The following is an 8,794-nucleotide window of genomic DNA, read 5'->3' on the forward strand; positions in this document are numbered from 1 at the left end:
CAGGCAAGAAATCCCTGCTTTCATTTCCGTTTCCGTGGTGTAGCGGTTATCACGTGCGCCTCACACGCGCAAGGTCCCCGGTTCGACCCCGGGCTGAAACATTGGTTTTAATTTTTATTAGCTATGTGCTCCCTGCGCATCGATTTTGGGCAGTCGCGGTCACAACCTCTAGAACAGGCAAGAAATCCCTGCTTTCATTTCCGTTTCCGTGGTGTAGCGGTTATCACGTGCGCCTCACACGCGCAAGGTCCCCGGTTCGACCCCGGGCGGAAACATTGGTTTTAATTTTTATTAGCTATGTGCTCCCTGCGCATCGATTTTGGGCAGTCGCGGTCACAACCTCTAGAACAGGCAAGAAATCCCTGCTTTCATTTCCGTTTCCGTGGTGTAGCGGTTATCACGTGCGCCTCACACGCGCAAGGTCCCCGGTTCGACCCCGGGCGGAAACATTGGTTTTAATTTTTATTAGCTATGTGCTCCCTGCGCATCGATTTTGGGCAGTCGCGGTCACAACCTCTAGAACAGGCAAGAAATCCCTGCTTTCATTTCCGTTTCCGTGGTGTAGCGGTTATCACGTGCGCCTCACACGCGCAAGGTCCCCGGTTCGACCCCGGGCTGAAACATTGGTTTTAATTTTTATTAGCTATGTGCTCCCTGCGCATCGATTTTGGGCAGTCGCGGTCACAACCTCTAGAACAGGCAAGAAATCCCTGCTTTCATTTCCGTTTCCGTGGTGTAGCGGTTATCACGTGCGCCTCACACGCGCAAGGTCCCCGGTTCGACCCCGGGCGGAAACATTGGTTTTAATTTTTATTAGCTATGTGCTCCCTGCGCATCGATTTTGGGCAGTCGCGGTCACAACCTCTAGAACAGGCAAGAAATCCCTGCTTTCATTTCCGTTTCCGTGGTGTAGCGGTTATCACGTGCGCCTCACACGCGCAAGGTCCCCGGTTCGACCCCGGGCGGAAACATTGGTTTTAATTTTTATTAGCTATGTGCTCCCTGCGCATCGATTTTGGGCAGTCGCGGTCACAACCTCCAGAACAGGCAAGAAATCCCCGCTTTCATTCCCGTTTCCGTGGTGTAGCGGTTATCACGTGCGCCTCACACGCGCAAGGTCCCCGGTTCGACCCCGGGCGGAAACATTGGTTTTAATTTTTATTAGCTATGTGCTCCCTGCGCATCGATTTTGGGCAGTCGCGGTCACAACCTCTAGAACAGGCAAGAAATCCCTGCTTTCATTTCCGTTTCCGTGGTGTAGCGGTTATCACGTGCGCCTCACACGCGCAAGGTCCCCGGTTCGACCCCGGGCGGAAACATTGGTTTTAATTTTTATTAGCTATGTGCTCCCTGCGCATCGATTTTGGGCAGTCGCGGTCACAACCTCCAGAACAGGCAAGAAATCCCCGCTTTCATTCCCGTTTCCGTGGTGTAGCGGTTATCACGTGCGCCTCACACGCGCAAGGTCCCCGGTTCGACCCCGGGCGGAAACATTGGTTTTAATTTTTATTAGCTATGTGCTCCCTGCGCATCGATTTTGGGCAGTCGCGGTCACAACCTCTAGAACAGGCAAGAAATCCCTGCTTTCATTTCCGTTTCCGTGGTGTAGCGGTTATCACGTGCGCCTCACACGCGCAAGGTCCCCGGTTCGACCCCGGGCGGAAACATTGGTTTTAATTTTTATTAGCTATGTGCTCCCTGCGCATCGATTTTGGGCAGTCGCGGTCACAACCTCCAGAACAGGCAAGAAATCCCCGCTTTCATTCCCGTTTCCGTGGTGTAGCGGTTATCACGTGCGCCTCACACGCGCAAGGTCCCCGGTTCGACCCCGGGCGGAAACATTGGTTTTAATTTTTATTAGCTATGTGCTCCCTGCGCATCGATTTTGGGCAGTCGCGGTCACAACCTCTAGAACAGGCAAGAAATCCCTGCTTTCATTTCCGTTTCCGTGGTGTAGCGGTTATCACGTGCGCCTCACACGCGCAAGGTCCCCGGTTCGACCCCGGGCGGAAACATTGGTTTTAATTTTTATTAGCTATGTGCTCCCTGCGCATCGATTTTGGGCAGTCGCGGTCACAACCTCTAGAACAGGCAAGAAATCCCTGCTTTCATTTCCGTTTCCGTGGTGTAGCGGTTATCACGTGCGCCTCACACGCGCAAGGTCCCCGGTTCGACCCCGGGCTGAAACATTGGTTTTAATTTTTATTAGCTATGTGCTCCCTGCGCATCGATTTTGGGCAGTCGCGGTCACAACCTCTAGAACAGGCAAGAAATCCCTGCTTTCATTTCCGTTTCCGTGGTGTAGCGGTTATCACGTGCGCCTCACACGCGCAAGGTCCCCGGTTCGACCCCGGGCGGAAACATTGGTTTTAATTTTTATTAGCTATGTGCTCCCTGCGCATCGATTTTGGGCAGTCGCGGTCACAACCACCAGAACAAATAAGAAATCCCTGCTTTCATACAACGCTTTCATTGACACTGTACACCCAAACTTCCAAAAATCTCGTCCACGACTTCGAGAACTGGGCCACACAAAATATTTAATAGGTTCATCGCATATCCTTAGAACTACCCTCTAGTGACTACGTCGGCGAGCATTCTGCTGTTTCGTTTGCTATTAATAACCCTCCTTATAGGCCCGTTCATTTCTACACTGATTCTCTGTCTCTGCTTTCTGCCCTGTCTTCAGTTACTTCATTTTATCCGACAATCATTTCCATTGAGAAGGATCTCTATCGTTTGTCTTCTCTTGTTCCATTTATTTTATTTCATATCCGCGGTCACTCTGGGATTTTTGGAAATTAGTTAGCCGACCAGGCTGCTGGCAGTGCTGGGTAATATGGCCCTTTACACATTTCTACCCTTTCGCGCCGTTGCATGCGTTCCCGTGTACACTATCCTTCACTTCTTTTTTCACGAACTTATTGGCAAGAAAATAATGGCGGCACAGAATTATTCAACTGGATCCGTGATACGCTCAATCTTCCCTCCATTCGGCGACCTAGGAGTCATATTATAACTTTACTCAGTGGGCACGGTAGATTTCCTTCCTACATTAAAAAAAAATTGCCCTATCTCCATCTTCAATTTGTCCATGTGGTATGTTGTGCGAAGATGTCAGTCATTACTTCCGGAATTGTTCCCTTACTGCTCCTTTCGTTTCCAGTTTAAAGTCTCTCTTCTCATCTGGCATTACACCGTCTACTTACCCCTCTCTTTAGAATAACCCTGCTGCTTGTGCTGTTCGGGTTCAAATGGTTCACCTCATAAGCAGAACAATTCCTACACAATCCCGATCTTGTTCCTTCGTCACTCTCATTTCTCCTGCACAAGCTCTGCACTGAGAAGCGCTCTGTTTTCCTTTGCTGGACATGGATGCATCTCGCTGTGGCATGACACATCGTTTGGACCAACTGTACCTGAGGAATTATCTGTGCTGACATTATCTGTGACATTATCTGTGCGTCTGACTGCTCTGTGACTTTTGGTTTTCAGCCTTTTTTGTTTGTTTGTTGTTTTTATTTTCCTGCTTTTCTCTTAAATTTTCTTTTTGGGCGTTTAGGTCCTCTTCTTTATTTGTATCGGTTTTAAGCCCGGTAAAACGTTGCTTCTCCGGGTTCTCTTTTTCATTTATGCTCTTTTTTGTATTTTTTTCTGAGAGGACCAATAAAATGGTAAAAAGGGCCTTATAGCGGCAGTATTGTCATTTCATAGCGTCTTCGCGTCGGGGCCTAGGACGGGGCTGGGGTGAGCGGTGAGGTAAGTTAGGGTCTGGCGGGCTGGAATTTCTTCGAAGGATTTGGATTGGAAAGCATTTATTGTCAGCATTGAGCCCTATGCGGGCGCTATACTAGACGACCTCGAGCCCGTGGTTCTCGGCCATCTTGTGAGCCCACTCAGTGGCCCGGACTTGTGTCAACGTTTCTGAGCTGGCCAGTATAGCCTCGCACTGCTCTAGAGAAGGGACTGGTAGTAGGTCCACCGGTGGCGGCGCTTTTTTGCAGCCCCATAGAATGTGATCGTATCCGGCTATCTCGCCGCATTCTTTGCAAGTTGCATTGTATTGTGTTGGGTACATGTGAGCTAGTTTTGACGGGCTAAAGAAGACTCGCGTCTGGAGCCGACGCCACGTTACCTCCTGCCTTTTGTCGAGCTTCTTGTCTGATGGCGGATATATCCTCCTCTCCAGTTTAAAGTAATTAGTGTAGTCGTGAATGGATATGAATGCGTCTCTCGTGAAATTCGGGGACTCAACCTGGCTCACCGCTCGGCTGACATAACCTCGAGCTATACTGTGAGACAACTCGTTTCCCCTGTTCCTCGAGTGTGCCGACACCCTTATTAGTTCCACCTCTCTTTGGTTCCAGTCTTTATGCCTTAGGATTCGTTCTGTCTCCTTGGAGATCATACCCCTCGCGAAATTGTTTATAGCGACTTTGGAGTCGCTAATTCGAAGGAATTTTAGTAGCCATGAAAAGAATGACACAGCGTTCATACCCATTGGTTCGATGGTCCCGTGTGCCCACAATCTCGCCGCCACGTGCATCGGGCGAAAAACGCGCACTAATGAACGAAAAAGAAGCTGGTCGGGTCGCAGGAGAGCGGGTGCTGCGCGTGGCATTCCGAACGTGGCACGCGCCAGCAGCAGCAGCAGCGGCAGCAACGGCTCTCGCACCCCAACCGAATATACCGGACAGCAGCAGCAGCTCATTCGTGCTCTCACTCGGGTACAGCGACCACAGGACCCCACCGATGCCCGTACCTGCCGACGGCGCGGTCAGAGGCGGGAACGCCATGGCGGCCGTCGCCGAAGTGAGCGTTTCCTCCAGCAGCACCAAGAATAGCACCTCCCATTCGGATCCCAAGCGTGATAGCAGCGGCAAGCGCGTTGTCTACCCGCGAAGGCGTCCCGGTTTTCAACGGCTCTACCAGCTTGGCTACCAAGATGTCCGAGCTGCGGGAGATGAGGCGTGCCGCTCAGCGGGCGTTTGCCACAAGAACCGTGACCACGGCGGACGCCTCTCAGGCGACGGAACGGCTAGAACCAGGAGCGGGGCCACAGGTATGGGCCGCATGGCGGCGCCGCCGTTGTTTTTCATGAATGTGAAGCAGTGCCTCTAAGTCGAGACATTCACGGAAGCGTCGCAAGCACGCTGCATACTTAGCCACTATACATTATCGCTAATATTTCTATGTCTAGAAAGAACTTACCGTGAGATGTGGGTCTGGGTCTTAATATTTTGTCTTCTCGTAGCTCTTCGCAGTCGGCTGAGGTCAACTATGTCCTCTCAAACACTGCGTCGGCAGCAGGCGTGGAGGTGGCACTAGGTCTATGGCATAGCATAGACGTGCGCAGATTGAAGGGGGGAGGGGGGGCAGAGGCCTGTCTAATAGACATAAGAAAGGGGGGTGCAAATTTTGTGCCATATTGTTCCTGCTGACCAGAAGACATGAACGGGAGCTACCATCAAAGTTTGCCCCCCCCCCCTTTCCGCCTTATGGACTGACCTGTTCACGCCTATGGGCAGCAGTAGCAAGTTTTTAGTTTTGTTTTCTTCTCGGTCTGTTGACGGATACAGTAGGGCAGGCCTCAATAATTAGCACACAACTGCATGTTGTATTTGCGCTAACCGCGCTAAAGTGCAGCATTACGGAAAATCAATTTGTCATTTTGCAGCTGAGGCCAATAACAGAACGGTGCTTGAGGTGCATTCGTTATTGCGATAGCAGTTGGCTAGGGGAAAGCTCGAAGCATTAGGACTGCCATTTTATAAGTAAATCCAGCCAAAGTGGTGAAACGTAATTTTTCACAAATCTAGTTTTCCTTGCATCTAGATCAAGTATTTCTTGGAATTCGAGCGCACCGCGCCGAATCTAGAGCGGACATCTGGCGTCAAAGCTTCTTTTATATTGCTCTCTGTACGGAACTATTGCATCTATTTATTGCAATCGTAAATGACTCCAAGAAAATTCAAGAATATAAGTCAGTCCCCCTCCGTAACCAGCTTCACTTTCTATTTCTGAATGTTTCTAGCGACAGCCAGCTCACGCCCACTGAAGGACTGCACCTTTGCTCGGAATTCCGGCACACTGCAAGCTTTAGATGAGCTCGAGCACGAATTTGTATATTCTACCACCTGTTAACAATATTCGGCGTTCGTTGCTGCTGTACAGTTGCTGCATCGAGCTCGAAGTAGAATGCGAAATAGTTCGATGTAACGACAATTCGATACATGAAAATGGCAACAGGTAAACTCATCTGTGACCTATAGAAGCGATAATACATTGCACCCACGTTAGTGGCACGTTTCTTACCGTGACGTGCCTCCTGCCTAACCTGCTTCGCACCGATGCCGCAGCGGACTGTTCTTTCGAACAAGGTGCAAACTATCGCAAGATGTGCGATCCTCTTAAGCAGTTCACTGTAAATAGAAATATCGTAGTCATTAAAATTAAGTGCAGTCCGTTTCCAGAACTTGCTCGGCAGCGAAGCAAGCGAAGTACGTGCGCTAGGCGAGGGCCGCGCCCCACCAGTGTTTAGGTAGTTAAATTGACTTCACCGCATGACAGCACTGTGGCGTGGAAAATAGTGCAGGCGATCGAAGGCCAACTTTAAACACCCCACGTTCACCTCGTCACACGGTTTCACAGCGCTAGCGTTGCCGACAGGTGCGCAAGGTTGCGCAGCTGAAGCTTCTCCGCGAGCGAAAAGTAATCGAAGAGCTTCGTTCGAAGAAGGGGCGCGACAGCACTTCGATATATCAAACGATCGGCGAAATCGTAGTTCGATATTCGCACAGACTTTCCTATACTTTTTATTGGGTTTTGAAGGTTGTAATCACTGTGTTCGATGTACAGCCATTAATTCGAAACACCCGGATTCGATATATCTGGCCTGGTCTTAACGATAAAACAAGTTATGCTCAATGCTGACTGCGGTATGCTAAATGCGTTATGCAGAATGATGGCTGCAGTCTTCATTAGTCGATGTCCATTGCTCGATGCCCAGGCTCAAGGCGACGGCACCATGCGGAGCTTATTAGCCAGCGTGCTCCCTGAACCGACACCAGGAGCTGGCTTTTACATCTACTGGCTGAACCTGATGAGCGTGCGATGGCGGCTACAGCAGCACGACCTGACATATGTCCTCAAGCCAGGCTCCGTGCAGAGGCATCGACTGAGCGCCCATGGCCCACTGACTGTCTCTCACGGCTACTTTGTGTTCCCGCTTTCCCACTCGGAACTGCCGCCGGCTCTGAACTACGGTGCCGCCGGACGCCTCATTGCGGATGAAATCCTCAGAAGGGTCTTCAGGGTCCCTGTAGGACAAGCAACCACCACCCATGTTCCGTCGCGACGAAAGTCTTGCTGTCGATTCGCCGTCGGAGTGGTCCTCGCACCACGTGGACACCAAGGCTCTTTTGGCTGCCTTAAATGGCTACAGGCCGGGCATCCTCTCAGCATAGCTGAGCCTCTCTCAGGACCGGCTTTTCTTCGTGGCCTCCTGTGAGGCGCTCTTTTCCAGCGGCGACTACGTGGATGGGGGACGGAGATGCGAGCCGACGCTGCAACGAGCCAGTCATGACGTTGTCGGATTTCACGGCGGTCTTCCAGTGCGATGTTCCTAATCGTCAGTATTAAGTTCAGAACGGGCCGCTTCGCACATCCCGTGTCACATCTCTCTTGTTATTTCTTTTTTTTTTCGCTTTGGATATTTTCGCTTATAAGCAGCAATGATGTCTGATTTAGTAAATTAGTGACACCCTATACTGTTTGATGAGTGCTCTTTGCGGGGTGCACGATAAGTGCAAAGTGGAGGTTGGAATATGCACCCGGCGTTTCAGGAAAAACCCGCCACTAATTTTTAAAAATAGGCTTTCCTTCCGCGGCACAATAATGCTAGGGTTTGCAGGCAACAGAAAAGGGGTGAGTAATGTTAATTAGGATGATTTACTATCTTTGCCTATTAGCCGTAAGTTTTTTCGACATTGGAAAACTATTGCTTCCTCTCGCAAATCTCCCGCGCGCAAAGCAGTGGCCCTCAGCCATGGTGCTTCTTGGCGTAAGTGATCGCCCATCTCTCGTATAAGATGGAGCAGCGACAAGCACTATACAGCAGTGTTGACAGTAACGCGTTACAAGTAACGGCGTTACAAGTAACACTAAAATTGCTAAGCTCTTGCACATTTGCGCAAAGTATTTTCCTTAAGTCACGATTTCGGGTAATAGAGTTGTTTGGGCTAGAAGTTTTATGTGCAATATGAACTTTATAAAATTGTTATCGTCAGTTCTTGCAGCGAAGACGCACTGATTAAAATTTATGGCGGTGGAGTAACGTCATAGTAACGTGCGGTACTTTTTTTCGGTAACGGTAACGGTAACACGTTTACTTTTTTCTAGATAACGTAGGCCGGTAACGCGTTCCCTTTTTTTTTAGCGTAACTAGTAATGTATTTAGTTACTTTTTTTCGGTAACGTCCACAACACTGCTATACAGCGCAGGTAGAGCAGGCGGGTCGGAATCTCACATGGCACTTTCGCTATGCGCTGAGAGGAATTTCTTTGTACGGAGGTTTTTAGAAAGCCTGCGTCTTCTGGGGCGAGATGGCCAGAATTTGTTGGGTCACAGCGCCGAGGGTAATTGCGATTTCGGAATTCGAAAAAACTGATCCGAAAAACTGCGCCGAATCTGCAGCGGACATCTGGCGTCAAAGCTTCTTTTATATTGCTCTCTGTACGGAACTATTGAATCTATTTATTGCAATCGTAAATGACTCCAAGAAAATTCAAGAAG

The 8,794-nt window shown here is 49.8% G+C and overlaps 14 non-coding genes across 14 annotated transcripts; all 14 read left to right on the plus strand.

The window, feature by feature from the left end:
- The first annotated feature begins 28 nt into the window (after window positions 1-28).
- TRNAV-CAC (transfer RNA valine (anticodon CAC)) lies at window positions 29-101 on the plus strand. Its single transcript has one exon. It is a non-coding gene; the product is annotated as a tRNA-Val (tRNA).
- A 101-nt stretch (window positions 102-202) lies between these two features.
- TRNAV-CAC (transfer RNA valine (anticodon CAC)) lies at window positions 203-275 on the plus strand. Its single transcript has one exon. It is a non-coding gene; the product is annotated as a tRNA-Val (tRNA).
- Window positions 276-376: 101 nt separating this feature from the next.
- TRNAV-CAC (transfer RNA valine (anticodon CAC)) lies at window positions 377-449 on the plus strand. The gene has a single exon. It is a non-coding gene; the product is annotated as a tRNA-Val (tRNA).
- A 101-nt stretch (window positions 450-550) lies between these two features.
- TRNAV-CAC (transfer RNA valine (anticodon CAC)) lies at window positions 551-623 on the plus strand. The gene has a single exon. It is a non-coding gene; the product is annotated as a tRNA-Val (tRNA).
- A 101-nt stretch (window positions 624-724) lies between these two features.
- Window positions 725-797, plus strand: TRNAV-CAC (transfer RNA valine (anticodon CAC)). Its single transcript has one exon. It is a non-coding gene; the product is annotated as a tRNA-Val (tRNA).
- A 101-nt stretch (window positions 798-898) lies between these two features.
- Window positions 899-971, plus strand: TRNAV-CAC (transfer RNA valine (anticodon CAC)). Its single transcript has one exon. It is a non-coding gene; the product is annotated as a tRNA-Val (tRNA).
- A 101-nt stretch (window positions 972-1,072) lies between these two features.
- Window positions 1,073-1,145, plus strand: TRNAV-CAC (transfer RNA valine (anticodon CAC)). Its single transcript has one exon. It is a non-coding gene; the product is annotated as a tRNA-Val (tRNA).
- A 101-nt stretch (window positions 1,146-1,246) lies between these two features.
- TRNAV-CAC (transfer RNA valine (anticodon CAC)) lies at window positions 1,247-1,319 on the plus strand. The gene has a single exon. It is a non-coding gene; the product is annotated as a tRNA-Val (tRNA).
- A 101-nt stretch (window positions 1,320-1,420) lies between these two features.
- Window positions 1,421-1,493, plus strand: TRNAV-CAC (transfer RNA valine (anticodon CAC)). The gene has a single exon. It is a non-coding gene; the product is annotated as a tRNA-Val (tRNA).
- A 101-nt stretch (window positions 1,494-1,594) lies between these two features.
- TRNAV-CAC (transfer RNA valine (anticodon CAC)) lies at window positions 1,595-1,667 on the plus strand. The gene has a single exon. It is a non-coding gene; the product is annotated as a tRNA-Val (tRNA).
- Window positions 1,668-1,768: 101 nt separating this feature from the next.
- TRNAV-CAC (transfer RNA valine (anticodon CAC)) lies at window positions 1,769-1,841 on the plus strand. The gene has a single exon. It is a non-coding gene; the product is annotated as a tRNA-Val (tRNA).
- Window positions 1,842-1,942: 101 nt separating this feature from the next.
- Window positions 1,943-2,015, plus strand: TRNAV-CAC (transfer RNA valine (anticodon CAC)). Its single transcript has one exon. It is a non-coding gene; the product is annotated as a tRNA-Val (tRNA).
- Window positions 2,016-2,116: 101 nt separating this feature from the next.
- TRNAV-CAC (transfer RNA valine (anticodon CAC)) lies at window positions 2,117-2,189 on the plus strand. Its single transcript has one exon. It is a non-coding gene; the product is annotated as a tRNA-Val (tRNA).
- Window positions 2,190-2,290: 101 nt separating this feature from the next.
- TRNAV-CAC (transfer RNA valine (anticodon CAC)) lies at window positions 2,291-2,363 on the plus strand. Its single transcript has one exon. It is a non-coding gene; the product is annotated as a tRNA-Val (tRNA).
- The last annotated feature ends 6,431 nt before the right edge of the window (window positions 2,364-8,794 follow it).

This window comes from Amblyomma americanum, chromosome 4, assembly GCF_052857255.1.
Source record: "Amblyomma americanum isolate KBUSLIRL-KWMA chromosome 4, ASM5285725v1, whole genome shotgun sequence".
Lineage (NCBI taxonomy): Eukaryota > Metazoa > Arthropoda > Arachnida > Ixodida > Ixodidae > Amblyomma > Amblyomma americanum.